This window comes from Mustela nivalis (genome assembly GCF_964662115.1).
Source record: "Mustela nivalis genome assembly, chromosome: 11".
Taxonomy (NCBI): Eukaryota; Metazoa; Chordata; class Mammalia; order Carnivora; family Mustelidae; genus Mustela; species Mustela nivalis.
In genome coordinates this window covers 102,179,150-102,193,835 of record NC_139030.1, presented here as the reverse complement: position 1 = coordinate 102,193,835, position 14,686 = coordinate 102,179,150, and the positions used below count along the sequence as shown (strand labels likewise).

At 42.2% G+C, this 14,686-nt stretch overlaps 1 protein-coding gene across 6 annotated transcripts in view; it reads left to right on the top strand.

Annotated features, from left to right (window-relative positions):
* SPATS2L (spermatogenesis associated serine rich 2 like) overlaps positions 1 to 14,686 on the top strand; it is a 164,477-nt gene that overhangs the window by 19,971 nt on the left and 129,820 nt on the right. For all 6 annotated transcript variants that reach the window (XM_082688969.1, XM_082688964.1, XM_082688968.1 and 3 more), the window contains exon 2: positions 1,334 to 1,383. The gene's annotated coding sequence lies outside the window, so the exon portion shown is untranslated. The remainder of the gene's footprint in view (positions 1 to 1,333; positions 1,384 to 14,686) is intronic.

Sequence of the window (14,686 nt, the reverse complement as noted above, 5' to 3'; positions counted from 1 at the left end):
TTCATAGACATTCTGATCTGTGCCCATCATTTTAGCCTGGCACTCCCTCCCCCACTGTGGGACCCTGGTTTTGAATTGGTACAGAATTCACTGGGGCCACTTCCCGGGGTTCAGAGAGGCCAGAATGGGGGTGCGCAGCTGTCCTCAGGGCTGCAACCTTCCCTAGTGTTCTGATCGCCAAGATTTCCTTGATGGGACTTGATCCTGCTCTCAGAGCTAATTACAGAGTGTAGGCCAACTCTTGTGTTGATAACCTGAGCTGTTCCCAGTGCCTGGCATTGTGTTCAGTCAATGTGTGTTGGATGAATGAAGAATTAAAACATATTCTCTCAAATATGGACTATGGAGAGGAAGTTAGACTGAAAGAGAATCAGAATAGAATTGTAAATTAGAATCGCAGATCTGTCCGCTCATTTAAAGATAAAACCCGGAGAGGTCAGTTGACTTGGAGGAGGCCAGCCAGAGAGCTGGAGCCAGAGCCCGGTATGGTACCCAGTGTCCTGTCCTGACAGCCTCTCCCGCCCTTTCCTTGCTGCCTCCTTGTTGGCATTCCCCATTCGCTGCGCGGAGGTTGACCTGATCAAAGACCCAAGCCCCTGCAGCCCCACACAGCGCTTCGCAGAGTATCTCGGGGACACCTGAAGTGATTGTTGGCTTAGTGACTTAGGATCCCGGCACCTGTCTGTGTGCCTGAGTCGTGACTAGCTAAATGGTGAGCTCCCTGGGGTTTCGGGAACATTATAGACGATCTCTTGGAGAGGAGAATTTCATAACAGTAATAATAACAGTAGCTAACATTTATTTGTAATGAATTAGGTGGGATATCACTACGTAGCGTCCTGCTTCGCGGGACAGATGGTCCCCCGTACCCACTCCACCGCTTACCCGGTATGCTTTGATGAAACATGATGTGACCTTGCAGTGCCTCATTTCCCACACCATAGAATGCCAGTGGCACTAGTGCCTACCTCAGGGTGTTGAAGAGTTAGCCTATTTGAAGCCCTAGCACAATGCTGGGCGCTTTCTAAACAATGCATGTTGGCTATTATACTTATTAAAACTACTGTGTTTTGAGTTCATGGCACGAATTCCATATTATCCAGTCTTCTCAACAGCTCTGTGAGGAGGGTAATTAATGTTCTTATACCCCTCTCACAGTTGAGTAAACTGAGGCACAGAGAGTTTAATCTACCTAACAGCTATGAAGTCGTAGGTAAGGAAGGACCAATCTCGTGTCTGCCTGACTCCAGATCCTGTGCTTGGGATGTGATGGAACAGGGTGGTCTGCCTGCTAAATGTGAGATCTGACCTCCCAAATTTACTTTTTTCCTAGAGCGTTCCAGAATCCAGGCTGCTTTCAGGAATATCTCTGTGGATTCTTGGGTAAGTAGAGATGTTCCTTCCCTTCTCCATGTTCTCTTCCATTGCCCACGGCCCAGCTGTCCCTGCACGTTCTGCTGATGCCCAGAGGCCTCATCACAGCCCTTGGCAGCCCCTCAGGGTCTCCACGCCAGTTCTTGTCTATAGAGGTGTAGGCTGAAGTCACACGTGATGGGGTGTAGGGAAGGGGCAGTGGACCCAAGGCACTCCTGCCTCGCCTATATCCCCCTTCTCCATCTCCGACTGTGCATTTCTCCTGAGGAGTTTCATGCATGCAAAATACTTCCACCTGCCAATAGGGATATTATAGATGCCTTTGTGATGTATAAAGGAATCATTCTTTCTACAGACAAGAAGGATGATTTCTGGAGCCAGACTGCCTGGCTGTCCCTCCTTGTAGGGATTCTCTTTTTGCTGCTGTTGTTGAAGAGCTTAGTCCAGTGACTCTAGAAGTCTGTCGTGCTGTCTTCAGGGCTCACTCAGTGTTGAGTGGGAGTGGAAGGGCATAGGTTTTTGAGCCAGACAACCTGGCTTTGCACCCTTCTTTGGCTGCCTTGTAATTACACAGTATTTGCATGTCACCTGCTTCTCTGAGCCTCGGTTTCCTCCTCTTTGAGATGGGGATAATTCTACCCATCCTGCAGAGTTGTTGGGATATTTCTAGCTCATGTATGTAACCTGAACTGTACAAGACTGACATTTAGTTAAATGGTAATTACTATTGTTATCAGTCATTAGTATTTGGGTACATCAAAAGTGTTTGCTGTACAGAAAGCATGTTGTTATTTTTGATTATCATACTTTACCTGAAATATTTTTATTCACCCCCCAGTAGTCTTGCTTGTTTAAATTAATTTGCTTAGCAAGCCATATATTCATTGTGAAAAGATCACCCCTGATCTGGACACTGTCAAATGATTAAATTCTGAACTGAGGTAGACCAAATGAATGAGGTCTCACTGCACCTGAATATTTCCATGAATGTTGAATCTGAACTTGATCTTTTTTTTTTTCAATAGTCCTGAAACTTTAGTAATAAGATGACTAACTTTTTGAAAAGACCCATTAACATTGGTGGGAGTTGGTAGTTTTCCATGAGTGGAAAAGAATACTTTTACTTCCTCATATCTAAATTCTGAATCACCATTGAAAACACTTTGTAGTTGTCCAAAGAGAATTATTATGGAAACTACTGGCTGGATTTCCTCTCTCTCTCTCTCTCTCTCTCTCTCTCACACACACACACACACACACACACACACACACACACACACACATGTGCCCGCTGCTTAGTTTTTCTTGGGTTAGGCGACTGAAGAGTTACTATGTAAATTCTGGCAGCCCTCTCTCCATCAGACAAGCAAGGGCACAATCAATTACTGTTTTCTTGGAACGTACCAAATAATCAGAAACTCTGATTATTCTGCTAGGAGGCAACAAACAGCTTGATAGGAAGATATACCAACTGAAAACCATTCTGATCATATTTTTGTGAGACTGAGATGCCTCCAGCTGTCCGTCACTAATCATATTAGAGGTGGAAAGCAGGAATCTTTTGGCCTGCGAAAGATGACCTTAATCGCATGTCAGAACACTACTTTTACTGGCCGCTTATCCCAGGACAGCGAGACATCGGACATCCATTCTGTAACTCGTCTTGCCACTTAGTCGTCATCTCAAACATATGTCACATGAGCACACTCAAGGAATTTTCTAATTACAGTTCAAAGGCTTTTCTTTTCTCTTTTTATGCTCACTCTGCACACATCACTGATTGAAATGATTTCTCCCTCAGCATAATCCTACTGCCAGCAGTTACAAAAGAGTAGGGAGATGGCAGATGAAACCCACAATAACTGAAGAGGTGTCCGAATTCAATTAGGAAGAGGCCTCTCCCATGTGGACGCATAAGCCATATAAATCCATTTTAATTGTGAGCTTGTGGTTCTTATCTGGTCATGTTTATTTTGGATGCAAGTGCCAAAGCTGGATACAGACCAGAACGCCAGATCTTTGAGCTCTGATGACTAATTTGGGTATGCATTGAATCCCTTAATTCATTTCTTAATTAGTTCTCCCAGAGTTAGAGTTGCTTGGTTACAGTCATTTTCACAAAATTTTCATAGATCAAAACAAATGTACATAGATTTTTCCCCCTTCTATTGGTTCACATGCTTGCTCTGGTTTTAAAGAACTGTTCTTGTCGTTATCAGAATAATAACGATGCCAACAGTGATAACAACGAAACCAGTATGTTCCCAGACAGTGTGGTAGAGTACGGACTGAGACACCAGGAAGCTGAGTTTTGATATCTAACTCGACTACTTACTGCCATGGACCTTGGTCAAGTTACTTTCCTCTCTGTACCTCAGTTTCCCTTTTAGTTGGGAAGAATAATAGTACCTACTTTAACGATTGTTTTGAGGATGAAAATAGCATTGCATATGTGAACTAATATGCAGAAAGTACCTGGCACTATAATAAATGTTCGTTACCATGTTTGTTATCAGTAAGACAATGTGAGACTGATGAGCAGGCCAGTTTTGCTGATGCCACAATACCATCATCTAAGTATGTCCCATTTATTCGGGCCATTTGGAGATCATTTGTGATGGTTATGAAACATTGGAGACACTAAAGTTGGAATTAATTTCTTTTTTGTATTTGTATTTCCTCAGACTGGCTACAGAGTTAGCATTTTTGGCTTTCGTGCTTGATCAATATGAGTGTTAACTTTGAATGAGCATTTTGTAGATACAGTGTTGGCCCTCATTAAAAGGAAAATTGTGGTTACAATAGGTAAAAAAATATATATATATATATGTGGGGAGGGGGATTGAGAGAATTGACTTCAATAAATTCACTGGAAAATTTCAAACAATTTTTAACAGAGTTAAATGTATTTAGTAGTTCAAATTTAATGAATGTTCAGGAGTGAAAATCCAGGGAAAGATAAATCTAGTAATTTAATGAGCTTTCATCATGGCTCCAGAAAAGTTAGTTCATATTAAAATTGATTGCCAAGAGATGCACTAAAATTACCTTCCCTTAGGGGGATTTTGTTTTTTGTTTTTTGTAATCTGTAGTCCTCTCTATTTTCTTTTCTTTCTTAAAAAAATAGAAGTTTCAAAAAATATGTAAGTTTCAGGTGTATGGTTTTATAATTGGACATCTGTATACACTGCAGAGTGACCAGCACAAATCTAGTTACCATCCATGATGATACAGTTGACCCCCGTCATCCATTTTACCCATTCCCTACCCCTTCCCCTCTGGTAACCATTTGTCTGTTCTCTGTATCTGTGAGCTTGTTTTTGTTTGTTTTGTTTATTCTTCTGTTTTGTTTTGTTTTAGATTCCACATATGAGTGAAGTCGTATGATATTTATCCTTCTCCATGTAACTTTTTTTTTTCCATCTGATTCATTTTGCTTAGCACAACACCCTCAAGGTCCCTCCATGATGTTGCAGATGGCAAGATTTCATTCTTTTTTACAGCTGCGTAGCATTCCATTATGTAAATAGACCACATCTTTTTTATCCATTCATCTATTCACAGATACATAAGTTGTTTATGTATCTTGGCTATTGTAAATAATGCTGTAGTGAACACAGGAAAGACTTTTTTTTTGTGGAAAAAATGAAATAGAACTACCATATGACCAGCTACTCCATTTCTGGGTACTTATCCAAAGAACATGAAAATACTAATTTGAAAAGTTAATATGCACCCTTAAGTTTACTTCAGTGTTTTTTGAGGAACCTCCATATTGCTTTCCCTAGTGGCTGCATCAGTTTACATTCCCACCAGCAGTGCACAAGATCTCCTTTTCTCTACGTCCTCTCCAACACTTGTTATTTTTTTGTCTTTTTGATAATCAACATTCTAACAGGTGTTAGGTGATATCTCATTGCGGTTTTGAAAGCATTTCCCTGATAATTAGTGAAATCAAGCATCTTTTCATGCATCTGTTGCCTATGTGTATGTCTTTTTTGGAAAAATCCCTATTCAGATCCTATGCCCATTTTTTAATTGAGTTGTTTGTTTTTTTTGTTGTTGTTGTTAGGTTATAGGAATTCTTTATGTATTTTGGATATTAACCCAAAACTGGGTTGGATATATGGTTTGCAAAGATCTTCTCCCATCTAGTATGTTGCCTTTTCATTTGGACAATGTTTCTTTTGCTGTGTAGAAGCTTTTTACTTTGATGTAGTCCCATTTATTTTTGCCTTTGTTTCCATTGCCTTTGGAGTCAGATCCGCAAAGATGTCGTCGTTAATAACTGATGTCAAGGAGCTCACCACCGATGTTTTCGTCTAGGAATTTTATGGCTTCAGGTGTTATATTGAAGTCTTTCATCCATTTTGAGTTAATTTTTGTGTATGGTTTAAGATAGTCGTCTAGTTTCACTTTTTGGAATGTGGTTGTCCAGTTTTCCCAAAACCATTTCTTGAAGAGACTGTCTTTGTCTTTTCTCCATTGTATGTTCTGGACTCTTTTGTCGTAAATGAACTGTCCATATATGTATAGGTTTATTTCTGGTCTCTCAGTTCTGTTCCATTGATCTGTCTGCCTGTTTTTCTGCCAATACCATATAAATATAAATGCCATATAAATACCATATAAATATTCATATAAATAGAATAAGACTGCTATATATTCTTTTGTATCTTCCTTTGAACATCCTGTCTGTAAGATACATCTGTGCTATTGTGTGTAGCTCTGGCTCATCCTTTTACTTATTTATATGAAGTGTGAAAACAGACAAAACCACACTTTGCTGCTAAGGGGGCCGTCCATACGTGGCTCCAACTATAAAGAGAAAGAATTTATTACTGAAAGAATTAGGATAGCGGTTACCTCTTAGGGGAGGGTGTGCTAGGGAAGAGAAAGGATCTGGAGGGCTTGCGGGGGTGCCGGCACAGGTCCTGTTTTTCCACTGGCTGGGTAATTCCGTGGACAAAAGGCAGCACGTGGCATCAAGCATTAATGTTTTATATGCTTTTCTGGCTGAGTGAGAATTCATGATTTTTAAAGTTTCTAAAATGCAAAATAACTTTCTCTGTGGCCTGGGTTGGTTTGTCCTTGTCCTCCATAGTTTTAGGCCTAGAGATTCCTGTGATTGTAGGTTGCTGTGGAAGTAAATTATCGCCTTGTTGCATGGCCTCCGAAGTGTGCTGTCCACCCTGGGGAGCTCCTGAGAGGATTCATTTGGGTGGAAAAGAAAATCATTAGAACTTGCATTTACATTCATTTTATTTTCATAAAACATTGTGATGACTGCTGGTGATGACACTGGCACTGGCGTAACCCCTGGGTCCACATGTCGGAGGGGAGGGGGTTGGGGTCTGTTACCACCTGGAGAGAGGGAGACGAGGCCTGGCCCTTCACAGTGGCTTTTCCACTGCTTCCTCCACGTAGGTTTTCTGTGAAATTTCTTGTGCCTCATTAACTGGATTTACAGATTTTATATTTTAGTTTTAACAAACCCTCACAAACTAACAGAATCTTTCACAGATTCTGTCAAGACTTTCCCTAAATGGAAGAGAATTTTCATATTGTAAGCCACAACTAAATGGCAGAGTTCAACACAAACTCTTTGTCAGCCACATTATGAAATAATGACCATGACCATAGAGTCAGACCTTGCAAGAAGCTGACCACGAAAATTCTAAAGTATTTGGGAGGCCTGTGGATTTATGTCTACTATGGTTAATTAATCATTAACCTTATCCTATGTGTATTTGCCTTAAGATAGTCATGATTACCAAAATCTGGCCTTTTCTATTTTGTTCATGTTCTTTAAAGTGTATAACCTGTTACTATAATAATATCTGTACATGAATTGTTAGTGAACAACTACACATATTTGGGGATACATGTTGAAAACACCTTCAACAGCACTGCCTTGTAGTGCAAAGGGTACTCCCTGCTAATAGTTAAACTACGTAGAAGATGGTAGACTTGCTACCCTTATCAAATAAGGCACTTGTCAGCCCTAATGTTTTTTCTGTTGGCAAATATCAATAGCGAGGCAATAGCTTAAATATTTTACTTTATTTAAACTTTTCTCAAGCCTGTGTTGGAGTTGGGAGTAAGAGAGATGAAAAGATACAAACACACACACTCAGAATAGTTATGTATTTCTGTTTTGTTTGTATTCTCTTTTACTTAAGGGTTTTGTATGCTAAAAATAAAAGTTGAATACCAACAGGTAGGCTTTCCCAAGGCAAAAATAACAGCAGGCACTGGACGGCACACGCATCATGGGAAGGGCACCACCTGCTGTCAGTCGACTTGACTCCTAAGCCTGGTTCCCCCCTTTGCTGGCTCCCCAGCGCACAGGTAATACCCTCTCTGAGCTGCGTTGCCTTTCCTCCATTGCGAGGGTGATATCAGCAACCCTTCTCCAGCCCTTACAGGGATCACATATGAGAGCATCTGTAAAATGTAGAGTTTCCTACAAATGCGACAAATTATGATCGTGCCTCTTATACTTCTTCTTTAAGGAAATGTAACTTTTTTTTTAAATTTATTTATTTGACAGACAGATCACAAGTGGGCAGAGAGGCAAGCAGAGACAGAGAGGGGGAAGCAGGCTCCCCGCTGAGCAGAGAGCCTGATGCCAGGCTCCATCTCAGAACCCTGGGATCACGACCCTAGCTGAAGGCAGAGGCTTTAACCCACTGAGCCACCCAGACGCCCCGGAAATGTAACTTTTTATTAAAGTGCTGATGCCCTTAACCTATAAGCTTCTTTGGTGCAAGCTACAGAAATGGACTGATTTGCTTCGACAAAAACAAAAGCAAAGAAACACCAATTATTTTAATGTTTTTTACTGGAAGTATCCTGGTCTATATCTCCCAGACTTGAAGGAAGCGCGGGACCATGGAACCACACGAAGGGTTGTAAGCCCGGAAGCTCTGGCCATCCCAGCACAGGTTCTGTGCCCCTCTTCTCTGAGATATTGCTGTTAATGTGACACTGGTGACTTTTACCCTCTGTGTTTCATGCTTCCAGGTTTGAGCTCTGGGAAGAGAGAATCTAATTTGTCCAACTTGGGTTGATTGACTGCTTTTTACTAGTCAGCCTTGGGTGAGGGGCCAGGGTCACCTAGTATAGATAGCATTCTTAGGAGGTCTGGTCCCAGGAATTTCTACCTATAAACTGGGATTAGTAATGACTCAACTTTCTTTAAGGAATTTACATTAAAAGAATCAAGTATAGGGGCGCCTGTGTGGCTCAGTCCTTAGGTGTCTGTCTTTGGCTCAGGTCATGATCCTAGAGTCCTGGGATCGAACCCTGCATCAGACTTCCTGCTCAGTGGGAAGCCTGCTTCTCCCTCTCCCGCTCCCCCTGCTTGTGTTTCTTCTCTTGCTGTATCTCTCTCTGTCAAATAAATAAATAAAATCTTAGGGGGAAAAAAAAAGAATCAAGTATAAATACAGAATTAGAGGAGTGATTTCTTTAGTGTCAACATACCTAACCAAGCCTGGGCTTCTTCTCATGTTCTTCAGGTGTCCACTGAACTTGAAATCACTTTCATTGATGTAGACATTTCTGTGTGGGTGCTAAGGGGGATCCTTTTGCTTAGGCTGTATCTCTTAGGTTCAACTCTGTGTCTACATTTAGCTACTGCTTGACCTCTTGTTAGAAAGAAGGTATTGGGGTGCCTGGGTGGCTCAGTCGGTTAAGCATCTGCCTTTGGGTCAGGTCATGATCTCTCAGGATCCTGGGATCAAGCCCCACATCAGGCTCTCTGCTCAGCAGGGAGCCTGCTTCTCCCTCTCCCCCCTGCTTGTGTTCCCTCTCTCGCTGGGTCTCTCTCTGTCAAATAAATAAACAAAATCTTAAAAAATATATAAAGAAGGTATTAAATACACTTCAGCATTCCTAATGCTGATATTCCCTTCACTGACAGCCCGACTTGCCTTAGCATTTTCTACCAAAGCGGAAAGATGGAGAGAGAGGCGCCGAGTCTGCGTGCTGCGGACAAGTCGTCACACTATTAAAGAACCATAACTTTTTTTCTGTTGGGAGCCTCTTAAAGCATATTTGAATAGATCACAGCCTTTCCTAAACAGATGTGTACAGCCAGTCCTCACAGCAAACAGGTATTTGATAAGGAGCATTTGTTCTACTGGGGCTTAGGCAATTATTTGTAATATTTCAAGAATGGAACTGATGAAAATACTTATATGCCTGAAAAAGCGATGACTGTCTTCTAAAACAACTAAACATCACTTTCAGATTCAGTCCCTGACAGGTCCTAAATAGAATATTGTCCCATCTGGATCATTTGCCATAAAGCTATAAAGAGTTCGGAAAGTCTTTGTTCACAAGCGCATGTACATCTGAAATCTTCACAGTTTTTGTTGTTAATGCACAGGGACGTCTTCCTTCTGTAAAGAAGTTGCTTTCTTAGAGAAAGCATGCCACTGAAGACAGACAGTAACATTCACCATTTCCTTAGCCTCCTCTGTCTGAAGTGCTGACTTAAATCACAACCTAAAGTTGCTTCTTTTTCACCAACTCTCAATAACTTACCAACCACGTGCCTCACACTGGTTACAAGGATGATTTATTATTTGTCATATTTTAACTGCTGAGCCATGAAATGTTAAACTGGTATTGGCAGCTGTTGTCTGAAGGTTTGCAGGTATCCTGTCTAATGCTTTCAAAGTCCAACATTAGCAATAAATCACAGCATACATAATTTTTCAATAAAGGAATGGGAAGGATTTTGCATTCTGGTTCCCCAAAGCTTTGGTATTTGGGAGTTACTTACGTGGGAAATTCAAGTCAAGGGGTAAAACATTCTCAGGCCTTAACCCTTGAACTTTGGGCCGGCCATAGTCGATAGCAAAAGCATCTTGGTAGCTTTGTTCTCCTAACCCTGAGATCTCTTGGCTCTGGGAACTGACAAAGTGCCAAGTATAGGCCTAATTGCATTCCTTGTTACTGAGGAAAAAAAAAAAATCTCAGAGGAATTTTCCTTTTCTTTTAAAGGGGTACCTTGAGCATTAACATTTTCTGGAACAGCAAAATTGTTCATAAGACTTTTGCAAAGCTTTCTGAAAAGAGAGCTTGAAGAGGGCTCTGGCGGCCAATTAAGAGGACATGTGTTGCTTACCTAGAGTGGCAAAGAGTTAAGGAGATTAAATCAAAGTAGGAGAGATGCGGTTTTGTCCTCTGTGAGCTTGCGCTCTGATTAACGAGCTGGTGTTCCCTTTTCGTCTTCTTTCTCTGTGGTCTGCTCAAAGATTTATCAAGATGGTACATGATATATTCAGCTAGCCCCATAACAGACCACGGGCTGTCTGAATGTCAGTTCCGTTCACCAGTATTCCTGGTGCTGGTGCCCCTTGCCAGGTACGTAGGCATGTTTAATTAGTATGTATTGGAAGAAGAAATAGACCCTGGCAATTCTTCCTGTGATGTATATATTGATGAATTATGTATCGGGCCAGATATACTCTGGGCCAGATAAATTCTGATCAGGGAATCAGTACCCAAGTTCAGTAGATTGGGATCTTTCAGCACTGGAAGCCGATAATATAGTAGAGGAGCCGCAGAGTGAAGACACAAGGAACCACGTGAATAAACACAGCAAAAACAGCTAGCAGTGAGGGTTGCCAAAGACCTCAACAGGGTGAGCACTGTGATGGGGACTAAAGGATTGGAGAAACCAAGACCCAGAATAATGTAAAAACTTGGTGCTATAGAAGGAATTGATACAATTTCCCAGAAGGCTTAATTTACTCCAGAAGTTAACATATCCGAAGAAAAGGTTCAGCTGATCACAGCATTTCTTAATGTAAATAGGTTTGCAGAGTTTTCACCATACTGGCAGTAGGAATTTCTACTTTATAGCATTTTGCTTTAACACATCCGTTGATGAGCTCTGGGTGCCAAGGCCAAGGGTTAGCTCCCTGCTTCACTTCCCCTCTCCGGGCTGCAACTTCTCTCCCAGAGCCGGGCAGCTGTCTCCCAAACGTATGCTGTCAGTCACATAGGAAAGCAGATGACCAAAAGAGGGTAGATCAGCACAAATCTATCATCAAAGCTGAAAGAAAGAAAAAAACTCAGAGCGAACGCGGTGCTGACTGTGGGTCAGAAGGGTTATCTTCGTATCTCAAGGACAGAGTGTTTAATAAAGGTTTGGGTACAAAGTACACATCACCCTCCAGGCATGCTGAACTATGTCAACTAGAGCACTGTTCCTTAGGGTTTACAAATTCCCCCTTTTCCTAAATTAAAAAATGCTAATGTGAACTCTTAACTCCCAACAACACATGTTATTATTGTATATAGGGCAAAGAGTAAATAAGACACTTGCCTAATGACATGACAGTTCATTTTAACTCAGCAAGCTGGAAGTAATTTTAGCTCGTTTTCTTTTTTTCCATGCTTCTTTATGGAAATAGGTCACAATCATTTGTACTCCACCATTCTTCATAACCTTATAGCATGCTTCCTGTTTATGCTATTAAGAGCTGTTTTTAAAGACCCTTGAGGGATATCTTTTAATATATTCTTTTAAAAATAATTACTCTTCTATAGTACCCCCTTCGAATGTCTGAGGGCTTGGAAACACCGAAACTTCTTAATGAGATATGCTTAGTGGTCTGTGCAGAGTATCGCAATGTTTACACCTAGTTCAGTTAATGTAAATTATGTTTAATTAGTCACTCTGGAAAAGTAGTAGATATTTTGGAACAGATTCAGTATCTAAACCCCACCATTTGGCTTTTATGTATCATATTTACAGATAAAACAACATTTGCTGTAGCATCAAGTCAGTCATTAAACAGGACTCATAGTAATGTGAAGAATGTGTCTTGTTGGGGCATGAAAAATATCCCTGTGGGACAGAAGATCACTTTTATTAAAATGCTTTATAAACTTGAAAATGCTACACGGATATCATATGTTACGTTCTTTTTACACTCGTGACATGCAGAACTTCTGGGCTAAACAACAGTTCATAACTTTGTGTTTTAATGCTGAATATGTTCCTGTTTTGAGGGAGATTTCCTTTTTTTTTCACATGGAACTCTTAGGTCAAAGACGCCCTGACCCTCGCTTCCTTAACTGGGTTCCTTCCTGCTGCACTTGACGTTGGAACCCTCCGGTCCACACTTGGGCCCCCGGAAGCACGCTTCACATGGGACTGGTGGAGGAGGCCAGTTCCTGGGAAGAGACCTCGGCTGGCCTCACAGGGCCAGCTCATAGGTGCTGGCTCAGACCCCACCGAGGCCACCTCCCAGCCCCTCATCTGCACTAGAGAAAGACTGAGCTGTCACTCAGTCCCTCCTTCCTGTCGTCTGTGGCTCTTCTAGTGGCCCCTGACATACGTACTCTTCCAGAACTTCTCCGCCAGGACACTTGCTTTGCTCTCTCGCATGACGCTCTTCGGGATGCTGTGCGGCTGGTTCTTTTCCCCTTGTTCTCCCAGCGGCCTGCGGTTCGCCTCTGACAGTCTCGAGTATCGGTGGCTCCCTCTGTTCTTTCCTACTCTCCCAGCACCACATTCTCTGCACTTCGGCCTTTTTAAAATTTGATTTTATTATTTTATTTTATTTTATTTTTTTTGGCCCCCACGGCCACAGGAGAGTACAAACGAGAAAATGTGTCGTGGCGCGACTGCTCTGCTGATTTCCCGCTGCCCTCTTCTCTGAGGGAAATTGCTCTTCCCCCAGCACTCCGGAGTTGCCAGCTGCAGCTTTGTTCTCCTCCCGTCACAGAAGGCTCACGTGGAGAGGGTGCAGCAGGAGGCGGGGGGGGGGGGGGCCGGGGGGCCAGCACGGCCCGGAGAAGTGCTTCATTGTCCACATCAAGGACCAGGCCATGGGAAACAGACTCCCCGACAGTCACCATGGGCTACACAAATATTACTTCCATTTAGCCTGACCTTTCATTGTGCTCGAAAATGACTGAAAATACTTAAATCGTGTACAGTATTTTTCTGGAAACAGAAATTAATGGGGTTCTTTCAAGAAACCGCACTTGAACTTTTGCCCTTTTCTTCCCTTTTGACTCATTAGATCCAATTCAGGGTTTCCTTTTAGCATGTATTTTCCTTTTGTGAGAAATAGCTAATTCTCTACTGATAAAATTATGAATCGCAGAAGCAATGTAATTGTTAAAAATAAGGATACCTCATTTGGCCTTAAAACATTGAGCTCTGGGAACTGACTCTTCCGAACATTTTTTAAGTGCTTACTGTGTAAGCCAGACGGACTTTCTAATTCTGTACCCACTCTAATGTATTAACTCGATTGGTTCTCCACAGACAGTTCTGAGACAGAGGTAGTATTGTCGTGGGTCGACGTTTTACGACGTGGACACCTAGGCATGGTGAAGGTGCGTTGCCCAAGGTCTCGCAATTAATGGTGAGCAGGGCCTGGTCTTGCACCGAAGTGGTCTTGCTTCAGTGCGCTTAGTCACTGGACATAACAGCCTGAAGGACTCGACTGTGTCCTGTAACCTTTGGGTGTCTGACTTTCCCCATCTCTGAAGTGGGAATAGTAACACCTTCCTTACTAAACCATGGTGAGGATCAAATAAAATAGGTATTTTATTCACACATTATGAAGAGACACACTGTGAGGCTTAAGTTTGGGCCAGCCATTGATATCTTCTGTTAGTTGGGTCATTTTGGCCCTTGCTCCTTGGGTATACTGCTGGTTCAGATGAAAAACAACATGTTTCTCTTGAGGTTTTCCTGAAATCTCAGCAGACCTCAAGTTTCACAACAAAAATGCTTTTTTTTTTTTTTCTTCCAAAATGGTGGCATTCGGGAATATTTAGCGCCTCAGCAAACTCGGCATAACGCTTTTAACATGCCAAGGAATTTCACTGACACTTGTTCCCTTTAACTCGTCCTCATTAATGTAGCCCTCAACACCCTTTCCTTTTTTTTTTTTTTCTTTTCTTTTCTAAATCATGCAAAATCAATTTTCTTTCAAGTCTCTGCTCACCACATACTGGTGACTTGTCATTAAGCTTCTTTCAATATGTTGTACAGGGTCTGGGACCTTGTCTCTTACGCTGGTGTGGGGCCGTGAAACAGAAGAGGATGTGGGGCAAGGTTTAGGCCAGTGGGAAAGAAGTGGAGATCAAGTGCGAAGATGAGGACTTAGAAAGGCCATGGCAAAAAAAAGGGGAGGGGTGGGGGGGCTTCAAAATGTGGGACCGGAGAGCAGAGCTGGACTCCCGGGAGACAGGCTGTGTGGTGCAGGGAGAGGAGGACCAGGGAGGAAAAAGGAAGAGGACACTGGGAAGACAAGCCGCGCAGGACACG